Source organism: Sarcophilus harrisii, chromosome 2 (assembly GCF_902635505.1).
Source record: "Sarcophilus harrisii chromosome 2, mSarHar1.11, whole genome shotgun sequence".
In the NCBI taxonomy this organism is placed as follows: domain Eukaryota; kingdom Metazoa; phylum Chordata; class Mammalia; order Dasyuromorphia; family Dasyuridae; genus Sarcophilus; species Sarcophilus harrisii.
This window is the reverse complement of record NC_045427.1, coordinates 183,775,914-183,790,916: the sequence shown is the minus strand read 5'-3', so window position 1 is coordinate 183,790,916 and position 15,003 is coordinate 183,775,914. Positions and strand designations below refer to the sequence as shown.

Below are 15,003 nucleotides of genomic sequence, written 5' to 3'. Positions count from 1 at the left end.
TTGTCACCTGATTGGAGAATAAGAAATCAAGGGCTACCACAAGATTACAAATCTGAGAGACTAGAGGACAGCAAAAGAGAAGTTTGGAATGGTAGCAATTTTGAGAAAAGTAAGGAGAGAAAGATAGAGTTCTGTTTTGGAGATGATGAATTTGAAGGATGTCTTCAACACACAATTTGAAATGCAATGTTATTATTTATTGTTGTTTGTTGTTGTTGTAAAGAAATTTGTCTTTGCTCTGCCCTTCTAGAAAACAACTTTGCTTATAAAAATAAAATTCTACATACAAAAATAAATTGTTGAAGTATTTATAAATTAGGCAATACATACAAAATATATTATCTGAAGACTGATTTGGATCTCACCTGACATTGTTTCAATAGGTATATTATCCTCATAATATTGTGTATTATATTCATCTGCCTGGGTGACTGGGCCATAGCTACATTTATTGGTTTGCTAAGAACTGCTTTCCCAAACTGCTGCTGAGGTTGCTGTCTTTGAATGAGGAAACATGCAGCTGGTCTGATGGAAAGATAGGTCAAAGATCTTTAAAAAATAATGGAGCACATTTATTCATTTATTCATCAGTTCATTCAGTGAAAAAAAGGAAACCTGGTAGAAAATTGGATAACTAGCTTTATAACCAGGAAAATCTGAGGTCAAGTCCCATCTCTGAAATGTATTGGGCAAATCCCTTAATCTCTCAATGCTCTAGGCAATTCTAATACTGATTTATAGTAAGATTGTTTCCTTAGAAATCACAAATCCAGTCCTTATCATTCAACAAACATTTTAAGTGTCTGAAGTTTGCAAGCACACAAAGTTTAAGTAAGACACAGATTTCTGTTCTTATTGAGTTTATAGGCAAGGGAGGCAATCATAAGACCATAAACTTAGAGTTGAAAGACCTTAGAGGCCACCCAGTACAAACCTTCTTTTTATAAATGAGGAAACTGAAATTTAGAGAAATTAAGAGACTTACCCAAGATCACACAACTAGTAGGCATCTGAGCCTGGATTAGAATTCAGTTCTTCTTGACTTTGTGTTCTTTATTCGAAGGACCAGCCAGCCAACCAGCTGCTTGAAAGCAAAGTTCCTTTCTTAGCAAATAGTGAAGAGCAACTGTTGTCCATTTTGTTGAAATTGATAAGGTCTGAAAGATTCATCTTCCTGAGTTCAAATCTAGTCTCAACACTTATTAGCTGTGTGCCCCTGAGCAAGTCACTTAATCTGGTTTGAGGCAAACACTTTCCTCATCAGTAAAATGAGCTGGAGAAGGAAATGGTAAAATCACTCCAGTATCTTTGCCACAAAAACGCCAAATAAGGTCACAAAGATTCAGACAAGACTGAAAAATGATTCAACTCAAATTTGACTCAGTATTTCTTTTATAGTTCTTCCTTAATATCTGTATATTTCACTATATCTAATTTCTGTTGATATTTTGTAGTTTGCTAAAGTAATAGCATGAATTTTTAATCATAAAATCACTTTTTAAATTTTATATGAATTTAGAGAAAATTTGGGAGGAAATATCATTACATGGTTGCTATTTTCCCCAGTTAGTTGGTCATTTTGTCATCAAAGTTCCTGAGAACAAACAGTTCAATTTAGGAGAATTCACTTGATAGGAACCTTTCCCAAAAACACATCAATTCCATGAAGTGTGTGCTATTCTGGGGGAATGTTGCCTTTTAAAATGTTAGTGGCTGAGAAAACATTCAGGTCAGCTCATTCATCCATCCATAAGTGAATTACTTAAGACTCCTTAATTTATTAGCCATGCAAAATGTGATTGGTTGAAGGAAATTTGGATATAAAGAGAGAAGCTTTGCTTAGGGGCTTTAGGCTTGAAAGGTGTCTTCATTTGTTTTGTAATAGCAAGAGTGAGAGATTTTGAATCTGAGAATCTGGGTTCAAATTGTGAGACTCTGCCATTTATTATCCCTTTTGATTTTTGGTAAAGACATTTAACCTCTCTGAGCCTAATTTTTTTTTCATTAATAAGAGGAGGAAGCTGAATTAAATGCCCTCCAAGTTCTTCATCTGGCTCTAAATCTATAATGCTATCATCCTAAAAGAATTTATATTTGTTCTATTTGACATTAGAAGGCATCATATCACAACAATGTGTGGAAATGTAATGAAGCAATAAAGAAACCTGCTATAATAGAAAAAGCACTAGGAGCCAGAAGATCTGTGTTTTAATCCCAGTTCTGCCACTTCTTACGAGAACTGCTCTCTAGGCAAATTGTTTCATTTTATGGGTCTCAATTTCCTATCTTCAAAAATAAGAGAATTAATGATTTTTTGACTCCTTGCCAATTCTAAACATACTTTTAACCTTTTTTTGGTACCAAACATGAAATTTCTTTGGAATAAGATAGATGTTCATTCTTGTCTCCAAAATTAGCCTTCCATCCACAAATCCATGCTGCTTTTCATTATAATAAATATTTTTATACCTCAATAAAGTTAGCTTCAATACAAAGAAAGAATTTCCAAACAATAAAATTATACAAAAGAGGAATGGGCTGCCTTAGGAAAAAGATTATTTGTTCCTCATCACTGGAGATCTTTAACAGATGATGGATGGCCAATTGTTATGAATGTGGAAAAAAAAGCATTGCTTAGATACAATTTGGACCTGCATGTCCTCTGAGTTTTTCTTTAACTCTGTCATTATGAGTCTTTGGGTCCAGACAACAAAGAGGTAAATGGAGAACAATAAGACATTATTTATATTGTCATCTTTTCTTCTATAACTTGTATCAGTTGTTGTAAATTATTGTTTATTTATATTAAAAAAAAAACTATGGAACAGCTATGACCAAATAAGTATGTATGTTTGCAAAGGTAAACACGCTGTGTTAACACTCTTTGAAACCCATTCCAATTAAGACAAGACAATGAAGGAAGCATATTGTTATAAGAGATGAGTATGTCTAGATCAGCCCATCACGCCTTGTGATGGCTAAGGGAGTCATTATGAGTCTGAGGGAGAATGGCTTAGGTTCCTCAGATACACAATTGTTCAAAAGTATGTTTCATTCATTAAAAATTTTTTAATCCAAAAAAATTATCATTCCACATCCTAGAAAGTATGCCAGTCTAATGCCAATTAAGTATTTATTTTGGCTCTCTTCCTATAAAGTTATATGATTTATATCTGGAAAAGGATCTTAAGTAATTATGCAAATTGTGGTGAGAATAGAACAGCCTGGATTTGTCCACATCTGGAGAAACACTCCTTCCTCTTTTTAAGGACTTTTCTTCCCCATCAGAGTATTTCAGAAATCTGCAACCTCAATACTTTGATCTTTGAGGTTCTATAGATCTCTGTGACTCCAAAAGTTGAGGGAAAAAAAAGCAGGCCCAGTACAGAGCAAGAGGATGCTGGTAATTGAGTTATAAGAGGAAAAAGAGCAAATGGGCCACTTCTTTCATCAATACTATACCTACAATTGCCCAGCTCACTCTCTCTGACCTTCAGAATCCCTTTTATATGCTTGCTTCTTAGTGAAATACCTGTCCTCCTGTCTCCTCTGTAATTGCTTGTATAGCTAACAAACTCCACATCATCCTGAATCTTTTCCTTTCAAATTAATTTCATCTTCTGGTGCTACTTGAAATCTAGTTTCCTTCTAAAGACACCATATGTCTTAGCACCCTCTGCAAGATTAATTTTAATTTCTCTTATATCCCCTGATAAAAAAAGACACAGGAGAATTTGACATTCTCATTACATTCAATCTCCAAAATTCAACTTCATTGACCGTAGCTTCTTAATAGAACATCTTGCCTCCATTTTCTGATCCCTTCAATATATCATCTACAGAGCTGTAAAATTAATCTTCCAAAAGTTCAAGTAATGGAATTAGGAAGATCTGAATTCATACCCAGCTTCATATGCTTACTAGCTGTGTGATCCTGGGCTCTTGACTTCTTTTTACCTCAGTTTCCACAAACTACGAAATGGGGATAATAATTGTTGTGAGATGGCTGGGAGGATCAAATGACATAATAACTATAAAGTACTTAGTATCACTGTCTAGCGTATAGTAAACAGTATATAAATAAAAGGTATGGTGATGAAAATATAAATATTACTCCCATGTTCAAGAAATTCAATCAATTCACTAATATTCCATCTCTAAAATAAAATGCAAACTTCTCTACTTTGTTTTTAAGGCCCTAGAATTCAACAAAAACATAGTACATAGAGCACATCTTTTCCATTGCAAGTCATTGAAAAGATGAACACCTGATAAAACTTTGAATTATCAGCCCACACTTGTAACAGTCTTCATTACAAAGAATGAATTAAAGATGTGCTGTTTTCACTTCAGTTTCTAATTTATTTTCTCTAAACAATTCAAAATAATTTATTAGAGAATAGTAATAATGGCAGATATTTACATAATGATTTATGACTTGTAAAATACTTTATATATACTATCTCATTGGATTCTCATAAATAAATTTGGCAATGCAAGTACTATTATTCCCCTTTTATAAATAAAGAACTGAATATCATAAAGTCTAAGTGAAACTTTCAGGAATAGGAATCAATTCAAGGTCATCTGACTATCTGTTGTGCTTTTTTTTTTCTTTTACTCCTTAGATGCCTAACCCCGCCCCCCCCCAAAAAAAATCACCAGTGACATTAGCATACAGCTATTTGAACTTGTAATAAAATTATAAGAAAATCACAAATTTTATCAAATTAATTTTGTTATGTGATTTCTTAGAGACTGACTTTTCCTTTTCAATTTTTGTGCTGTATTATAGAGCACTATAGGCAATAGGAGGAAAATATTATCACCTACCTTATTCCTTCCAGTTATCAGGGACATTTTGCTAAACTACAAATTGGATGTAACATAAAACCAAAATGTAAGGAATATAAGTCTCAATTCCAAATCTGCAATTTAGCATTAATATGATTAATATGTTTTGCATGACTTGAATTGTTCTAACTCTATCTGATGATAATATCAACCAGTACATCATGATTATCATCTGACACTTAGCTAAACATGCATACACACAAGCAAAAAAAAAAAAAAAAGAGCTAGATACTGTATTGTCTACTGGACTATTAGAAATGGATTTTCTTGAGCAGAAGTTCTTGGCTTTCTCATAACTTGACTGATCAGTCAACTAGCATTATTAAGCCCCCCTTTTTTATACCAAGCACTGTGTTAAGTTCTAGGGATATCCTTAATGCCTATATACATTATCTCCCCCTGATTGATATGCTTCTCAAGAATGGGAACTGTTTTACTTTTGTTTTAAGGGCTCTGTTGATCAACAGATAGAGAGTGCATAGAACAATAGAAAACACATTGGAGGAAAAAAATCAAATCTACTTTTGGAATAAAACTAGATCATTCCTCAAATATCAGTTCTCAATGACTGCAGATTCTGTCCCAGAATACACAGTGCCTGGTGCATGAGTGCTTAATACATACTTGTTGCTTACTTAATTGCTGAGTGCTTGTGCCATGAGTCATCATGGTCAAAATGTTTTTACTAAGTAATGGCTAATCTTAAAATGAGCCCCCTCCATAATAAATTAGAGTGGAGCTGAACAGCAGATATGGTCTCTCATGCACATAAAGCTTGGAGGTTTTGAATCTTTAAATATCCTTTCCCTAAGCCTATATTGTGATGGCATAGCCTTCAAGAACAAAGGCCCAGCTACAGATTCTGATGACACATCAGTTGAACATCATTTGCAAATGGGATTTTACTCATGTCAGTGTCAGGAACACTCACCTTGATGATATCACAGATCCATCAAAGCATCAAAACAATCACTGTTCAACACAAACTCATTTAATGCATTAAATAATTAAGTTAGCATAAACTCATTATTCCTAAGGAACATCAAGGCAGCTAGATAACTAATGAATAGAGAACTGAGCCTAGAAATGGGAAGATCTGAGTTTAAAATCAGCCTCAAGCACTTACTAGCTACAAGACCCTAGATAAATCATTTAATCTTTGTTTGCCTTAATCTATCGAAGAAATGGGAAACCATTGCAGTATCCTTATTAAGAAAACCCCATGGACAATAAGGGGGTCCATGTGGTCACAACATGAGTCACATATGACTCGGGAACAAAAAGGAACAGTCCTCTTACAGAATTTAGCTCTACATCCTATCTTCTTATGGTTTTGATATAACACATTTCATATATCAAGTATATCTATAATATATTTGAATTGAATATAGCATGTGATGTTTCTTACAAAGGCCAACACCTATACATGTACCCTAAATCCTATTCCACTCTTGTCCTCTCGAGTAAATTGCCTCTACTTCTATTCCTACTTTCTCTTATCTTTAATCTCTCTTTATCTATTAGCTCTTTCCTGGCTTCCTAAAAATACATCTATATATGCCCTATCTTTAAAAACTCTTACCATGCATCCTACCTTTCATCTTATATCCCTCCTCCTGTTTGTCTGAAAGGGATCATGGTCTTTTGGAAATCAGATATTTCCTCATCCAGCTGCTCTGGCTCTACAGCCACTGCTCATTATGACTCCACTTGTACTTCATTCTATTTTTTATTAAAAAGAAAACCACTCCAAAATGCTAGCCACCTTGTTTCTATAGGTATAAGAAGAAAGAAGCCATTCCAGTTCTCCTGTAAAACACACACACACACACACACACACACACACACACACACACTTCAGTTCCTTGAGAGAAATTTTTTGGCTGACAACTATGACATAAAATGAGATATTCTCCATCCCTTTCTTTACAAAGTCACTAGAATTAAAAATAAAGTTGTGTCACATTTCTATCACTATTTCTTATCTTGGAATTAGACATTTTTGAATAGACTAATCAAGTGCAGGTAGGAGAAAGAAAAAAAAAAAAAAAAAGCAAGATATTTGCCCTACAGGCCAAACTGTAAGCAATGGAATCAGCAACCATTAAAAAAAAAAAAAAAAGCTATTAATCTCTCTTGCTTCTTCTCCCTCAATGAGTTTTTTCATAACTTGATAGTCCTGAGACATTTGCACAGGAGTTTATTTCTCTTTGATGCCTTCCAGAAAAATAAGCATAGTAGGAAGGATCTTGCTTTTCAGGGCTATGGCTCAGCTTGTTAATATTCTAACTAGAAGGAAAATGCTGTTATTTATGTTTTGGCTTCATTCCTGGTAGCACTCAGCCCTTTTTTGTTGTTGAAGAATTTAAGAACATGAAGGGTCATTGATTCATCAGATTCCTTTAAGAGTGTATCCTTCTTTTGGAAAAGAGTAGGCTTTATAAGTGCTTCTGAAAAAAATATTCTCACACAAGTGTGATCAGTTCATTGAGTATTATTTGACAAGTTGTAGATCTGAGTTTATTTTCTTTCTTAGTATACTATACTTTAGATTCAGAAAGCATGTGACATCTCAATATTAGGAATTTGTCAATTATTTTTCAAGAGTGACTAGTTGTCTCCAGGGTTAGGGAATAGAATAGTCATAAATCTATTTCATGCTACTGCAAAACAAAATCATTTTGACTATTTTACTGTTAAAAGACATTAGTATCTTTTGTGAGGAAGATTAAGGCAAAAAAATTGTGTGTGTGTGTGTGTGTGTACATATGCAAAAGGAAGTTTGGAACAATTAAGAGAGTTCCCTAATTTCAATGAGAAAGTTGAAAGAAGGAAGCATATAGTATACCAAATTTGTATATAAATCATCACTATCATGACATTATCACAAAAAGACCAACAGGTTGCCCAAAAGGCAATGGAGAAAGATACATTGAGGGCAATGTAGGGGATTATTAGACCCTAGGCAAGTCACTTAACCTTTATTACTTCAGTTTCTGATTCTGTAAAATGAGCTGCAGAAGGAAACCACTTCAATATCTTTGCCAAGAGAACTTTAAATGAGGTTTAAGAGAATAAATGAAAAAGATACAAATGAGAAAAGAACAATAAAATATAACATGCTACCATCAACTTAAGATATAAAGAAATTAGAGAAAAATTTAAAATATAAAGAAAAGTTGGAAAACAGAAAAAAAATAGTGCTATAAATTCTGCTATCCAGTAATTCCTCAAACAAAAAATCTCTATTTACAGGTATTTCTGTTTCACCAGTAAATTCAAGAGTGAAACTTGTAATTCTGAACTGAAGCCATGCATAATCCTAAAATACCTTGAAAATCATCAGAAAAGGCTTCTGTGTTGTTCTAAATAACACAAAATAACATATGTTAAGTGCACTTTTTAAAGCTAATTATTGAACAGTTAGTGATTTGTGAACAGTATATTGACAGCATATTATAAATTTCTACCCACCAAAGTATTTGATGAAGCCAAATTCCAAAATGCTGATTCTAATTATACACAAAAATTATTACTATTATTTATGCCATACTTTTATTTTTTTCCAATATTTTCTCCCCTGTTTTCTCAATGGTATCCCCAACTGTAAACTAATGAAGACATTGTGCTCATTTGTAAAAAGAGGGGATAGACATAGAAAAATATCAAATAAAAATAATAATAACTAACATTTATATAGCACTTACTATGTATCAGGCACTGTGCTAAGCCACATAAGATGGAGAATACACTGTCCCAGGTATAATCTTGTCCTTAGACAGCTACTTCCTAGCTATTTGGCCTTGGATGAGCCTCTTAATTTCTCTGGGCCTGTGTCCTCCTCTATAAAATGACCATTCTAGCCTAATATCCATTAGAGTATTTGGAATCTTCCAACTCTATGGTTCTCAATCTTCAATTTCCCTCATATAGTATGTCAAATAGTACCAATAGATAGCTTTTCCTAGGATTAGGATGGGTGAATCTAGAAAGTGGGATGTTAAAGGGCTGTTTAATTGCTTTTTGAGTATAATGCCTCAGAAGACAGTACAGTAGGAAGTGAGATATATCAGTAATCAGGAAAAGGGGATTACCTTTAAAACCAGAAAAAAATTAATAAGACATTCTGCATCTCTATTCACAAAGAATGAGGTAAACAACCATCTGTCTCAACTGGTGTGGTAATACTGCCTGGAGGCAAAGAACTAGGAAAAGACCTTTAGATAATTCTAAAGGATGTCTCTTGTTCTCTCTTGTCATGTACAGTAGTGAAAAGTTTTTTCTGCCTCTGCTCTGAAATATTGTTTAAGAAAAAAGAAGCATAAAATTAGGGTTTATGAAAAAATCTTGGGATGTATAACTTTTTAAAAAGAAATTTATTTTTAAATTTATCAGAGAACTTTACAAGAATTTGAGGAATACATCAATAGTCAATTTTTTGAAGTAATTATCAGTTTGTTAACACGAACGTTTGTGCCAAGACTTCAATTTATACTTGTTCATAAGATCATAGATTTGGAGCTGATAGGAAATCCTAGATATGATATAGTGAATAAAGATTCTTAACCTGAGTTCTGTGAATTTGATTTTTAGATATATTTCGATAACTATTTCAAAGTTTTATTTGTAATTTGGGGTATTTTACTTTGTGTATTTAAAATAATTATTCTGAAAAAGTGGCCATAGCCTTCATCAGATTCCCTAAAAGGCTCTTTCTCCTCCTTCTTCACCTTCTTTTCCTGCCTCTGCCTCTGCTTTTGTCTCTCTGCCTCTCTATCTCTCCCTGTCTCTGTTTCTATCTCTGTCTGTCTCTCCCTCTCTCCCTCTCAAGTGTCTCTCTGTGTCTCTCTGTGTGTATCTTTCTGCCTCTGTCTCTGTCACACACACACACACACACACACACACACACACACACACATACATTAAGGTCTTCCCCCTCTCCCAATCTTGCCCAAACCACTCTTTACTTGTGAATAAAATAAGAGAGAGGGTACAGTATCTGAACAAGGTCGCACATGGTAAGGAACAGAGCCAGAACTTGATCACAGCCCCTCTGGGATCTAGTATGTTTCAGTACACTATTTATAAGGAAACAAGACCTCAGAAGCTGAGTTGATGGTATTACTTATTTTTAGGATTTTAATCATAAAACTTCTGGGAAAGAAGAGGTCATTTAATAAATAAGAAAGAGACCCTGCCCACAAGAAACTTTCTTTCTACTGGGAAAGACAACATATTTTCAGATAAGTAAATACCAAGTAATTTGAGAGAAAGCTGACAGCTAGGGAGATCTAAAAAGGCTTTGCAGAACTGGAGCTGAATACATTCCAAGCAGGGGAACAGCCTGTACAAACACAGAGAGCAAGGATATAGAATGTGAAATCTAGTGAAAAGCACAGAAGTCATTTTAACTGAAATATAGAGAGCATGAGGAAGAGCAACATGAAATGTTTGAAAAGGGATGCTGTAACCAGATTGTGAAAGACTTTAAAAGCAAAATTAAAGAGCTTCTTTCTCCTAAAATAAAGAGGGAGCTATTGAAGATTCTCAATCAAAGAAGTAGTGTAGATAGGCTTTATGAAGACTATTTTAGCATGAGTAAGAGGAACAGCAAATTAAGTAGGGAGAGATTGGAAGCAGGGAGACCAATTAGGAATGTATGAAAATAGTGTAGGTAACAGGTTACATGGGATCTGATCTAAGGTGCTTATTATAGAAGAGGAGATAAGAAGATGGATATTAAAGAGGCTATGAAAGTAGACTTGATAAGATTTGGCATTTGAATATAAGAGAAGAGAGAACTGTCCTGGATAGATGCAGTAAGAACATTTAACTATCATTGAAATAGAAATAAAAACAATAGAAATAATATATTCAAATGATTATCCTCCTACGTGACTCCTGTGGTCCCAAGAATAGTCTGGGAAGAAAGCTTCCTCTCTTCAGATTCATTTCCCCACTCCCACTCACCCCACTCCTCTCCAAAGCTAGGAAAACAAAGCAAAGTCTCTGCAACCTATGATACATAAAATACAAGCGACTGACAGCAGGGACTATTGCACTTTTCTGAGTAACCCCAGTGCCTTGCACAGTGAATGAATGGCACATAGTAGATATTAACAAATGCTTGACTGAATCCAGGCTCTACCACCCACAATCAGTTACCTCAAAAAAATTCCTTCCCATATCTAAGCCTCAGTTTCCTCAATTGTCAAAAGAGGGTGCGGGACAAAATAAGAATTAGAGAGATATTTACATAATTCTTTAAAGTTTTATAAGCTTATTATAAAGTATTTCACTAGATACTTACAAGAAACTGTGAGGTAGGTATTATTCCTATTCTTATTTTATAGATGAGCTAACTGAGTCTGGGTATCTAGGTAGCACAGTGGTTCAAACACAGGATCAGGAAGACCTGTGTTAAAATTTGACTTCAGACAATTGCTATTTGTGTGACCCTAGGTAAGTCACTTAAACCTGCTTGTCTCAGTTTCTTCGTCTAAAAAATGAGCTCGAGAAAAAAAATGACAAATCATTCCAGTGTCTTTCCCAAGAAAACCCCAAATACGGTCATAAAGAGTTAGACATGATTGAAATGACTAAACAGCAAGAACAAACTGAGTCTAAGAGAAGTTAAATGTTTTATCCAGAGTCCCATAGCTAGGGAATATTTGAGGTAGGATTTTAGCCTGAAAGGCTGAAAAAAAATTACCTCTTATGAAAGGAATAAGGTTATTCTCAGGACTTCGTCCAAAGCCATTCCTAAAGTCAGAAGTATAACTGGATCTGCATGAAAAATTAGCTTGGTCATAACGTCTTTTATTTTGCAAGACAGCTGCTGACTCCATTTAACTGACCACCCAGGGAACTTCTTCCTAAATGAGTATGTTCAGAATATGGGATTAGCTTAAGCATTCAGAGTAGCAGATATGTCTTTTCATATGAGCCAGACTTACATCTGAAAAGTCATGTATTTATTGAGTTAGTGCTGTTTTGAATATTTTCAAATTTTTGAAATACACTGGAAAAGTTTACTGCATTAGCATTGGATCTTTTTATAAATTAAAAAAAATCAAGATAATTAAGTAGTCCTATTTTATGAATTTTTTTAAGGTAAGGCATAGAATACCTACATATAAGCTTTAAAGGTTTCTGACCATTTCCTCTTCTATGTCATTATCAACAATTTCTGTGTGCAAGTAACTGTGTGGAAGATTATTTTAAAAGCCTATCAGATTGAAAATACATCTTTGCGACAAAAATGCAGGATTATAGTTATAGAGGTCTGCATTCTGATTAGATTATTTATTATATTGCAATTTCCCTCTCTGTTTTAGGAGGGATTGTTATGGTTCTGAAAGTATATCCTCACACATTGTTAGGGAAAAAAAAGAAAACCCATGAAATGATGCTGAAGTGATTCTGTTACCCTAAAGATGTTAGGAAAGATAGTGATATTTTAAAAGCCTTTTCAAGAGAATGGTTTGGAATATTTCGTATGAGAGTAAAGAGTTCTCTGGTTTGTGTATGTGAAGATATATGTTCTGTATTAAGAGAGGCTTACATTAAAGCATGCCTTAATTTTCTTAGTAAATTTCTGGTCTTAGATTCATATTGGTTAAATGGGGAAATTACTATCTTATATGTATCTCTTGTCAAAGATATACAACCTATATTAGCAAAAGAGTGAACTTGATAACTTATCAACCTCTAAATTACATGATTTATAAGTAACCAACCCCCCCCCAAAAAAAACTTGCTTTTCCCTTCTTCATAATCAATGATAAAATGAATCATCAAAGAGTAAAAAAAATCCTTAAAGTGATAGTGGTGCATTTCTTAAAAAGTGAGACATTAAACATAAATTATTCAGTAACAATGTACATGTTTTTTTTCTTCAGAAGTCTTGGTATGGTACCAAATTGAGAATCTTTATATCTTACTTAACTTTCAATGCTATTAACACTTTATAAAATAATTCAGATCAATCTTACCTGATGCTATTTTTTTTTTTTGAGATTTATTTAAGTAGGGAAGGTAGATGTCATAATAGAATAGTAGACTTGGAGTCAAAACCTAAATTGTATTCATGACTTAGATATTATGTGTGTGATCTTGAACTTTCTCAACCAATCTTGATTACAAACTTTACACATGTAGACAACTTAATTAATTATTCTGTACATATTATCATTTTGTGGTCAACTTTCTGGTGAAAAGCCTCTGCAGTGTTAATTGAGGCTGGTCTTTTGACCACACATATAACCTTTTTATCTTCCTTCTCTCCCTTTCTAGAGTGACTACCTCTGGTGAGAAGAGAAAGATGTAGTTTTCTCATCCAGTTAAGTTTTAATCCCTGACATATCATCATCAGAATTCCATCAAGAAGGATACAGTTGTTGACATAGACATATGGAAGAACCAAAAGCCACATAAAGGTAATTGTCTTATACTATATTTGAATCAATGACATAGATTTATAAACTTGCATAAGTTTCTTGAACAGAATCTTGTTCTATATAACAATATTTAAAATAAATGACAGTGTTATTTGTAGGGCAGCTAGGTGACACAGTAGAGTGTCAAGCCTGAGTCAGGAAGGCTCATCCCCATGAGTTCAAATCTGGCCAGACATACTGGCTCTGTGACCGTGGGAAAGTCACTTGACCTTATATGCCTCAGTTTCCTCATCTGTAAAATATGTTGGAGAAGGAAATGGCAATATCTTTGCTAAAAAAAACCCAAATGGGGTTTTACAATTTGAACATGACTGAAATGACTAAACACAATGAAAATTATTATTCTTGCCTACTTCATGGAAAAGAACAATCACCCTTAACTATTTTGAGTTGTACTTATTAAAGCACATAGCTGTGCCCCTCAACAAATTATTTAACTTCTTAGGGCCCCAGGCAATTTTCTAAGACTATAGGCTACAGAATAGTTGCAAACTTACATTGGCAGAAGGAGTTTTCTCATCTAAAGTTCCCCAATGCTAATGAAATCATAAAGTCAAACAAAATAATAAAATATAGAATGAGATCTCAGTATTTATATATGCTGTTTTGATGAAGAAATACAATTATAATTATATTAAACATATCATAAATCCCTATCCTATATAATACAATATATTCATATTAGTATATTCATAATAACAATTAATTGAAAATTAATTCAAATTAATCAAATTATTTATTTCATAGAATCTTAGACTCAGAAGTAACTGCAGAGATAATCTTAACCTATATAAAAATTCCTTCTATGATAACCCTCAAAGGTCTAGCTTGTGTTTGAACAATTCAGTGATGGAGAATATATTACTTTTACAAGTAACCCATTCTATTGTTGTGCACCTCTATTAGTTGGAACTTTCTTATGTAAGGCTGAATTTTTACCAACTGTAGCTATACAAAATAAACAATCTATTACCAAACTTCCAAAAATTTTAAGGTTGCTTTCATCTACCTCCCCCACCAACTCTTTTCTCTTTGAGAATAATACCGAAAAAAGAATATTGCCCCATTTTTCCTATTATATATGTATGTATTTTATGTGAAAAAATGAACTGGATTGTGACTTTGAGGCTTCCATATATAGCTTAAAATTTCCTTGAGACTTTCAAGACACCCTGGGTTGCTAAAGAGTGATATTGGTTAACTACAATTCAGGTTCGCAATGAACTACATTCAGAGTCATGGATGTTCCAAGCCATGTTCACCTTAATACCATAGGTTACAATGTGGTTTTTAATCAAATATAGATACATAGTTATTAATTTTCTAATGTTTTATAGCAGATTTTCCTTATCCAATTTGAGCTCTGTGGCATCTCCTTAAATAATAATTTTCAATCCAAGTAAATGTTTTTTCATTTCCACTATTTCAAAATCATTTGCTACTGAGAAACAGGGAGTTTATATAAGATGATAAGCAGAAAAATCCTGTAAACACATACCCAAAGGATGAGCATTTGATTCCTATTTGGTTGACTTAGGAATGAATAATAATTCATGATTTCATAGCACTTTCAGACAATACTATGTAGTTAAAAGCACCGAATTTGAAAGTCTAGAAGACCTAGGATATAAGTCTCAAGTTTGATATTTACCAGCTTTTTGACAGTGGGGCAAGTAATTTAATCTCCCAA

The 15,003-nt window shown here is 33.6% G+C and overlaps 1 protein-coding gene across 1 annotated transcript in view; it reads left to right on the top strand.

Moving 5' to 3' along the window:
- Positions 1 to 15,003, top strand: part of MYT1L (myelin transcription factor 1 like) — a 660,434-nt gene that overhangs the window by 286,037 nt on the left and 359,394 nt on the right. The window contains exon 5 of the mRNA XM_031951169.1: positions 13,150 to 13,292. The gene's annotated coding sequence lies outside the window, so the exon portion shown is untranslated. The remainder of the gene's footprint in view (positions 1 to 13,149; positions 13,293 to 15,003) is intronic.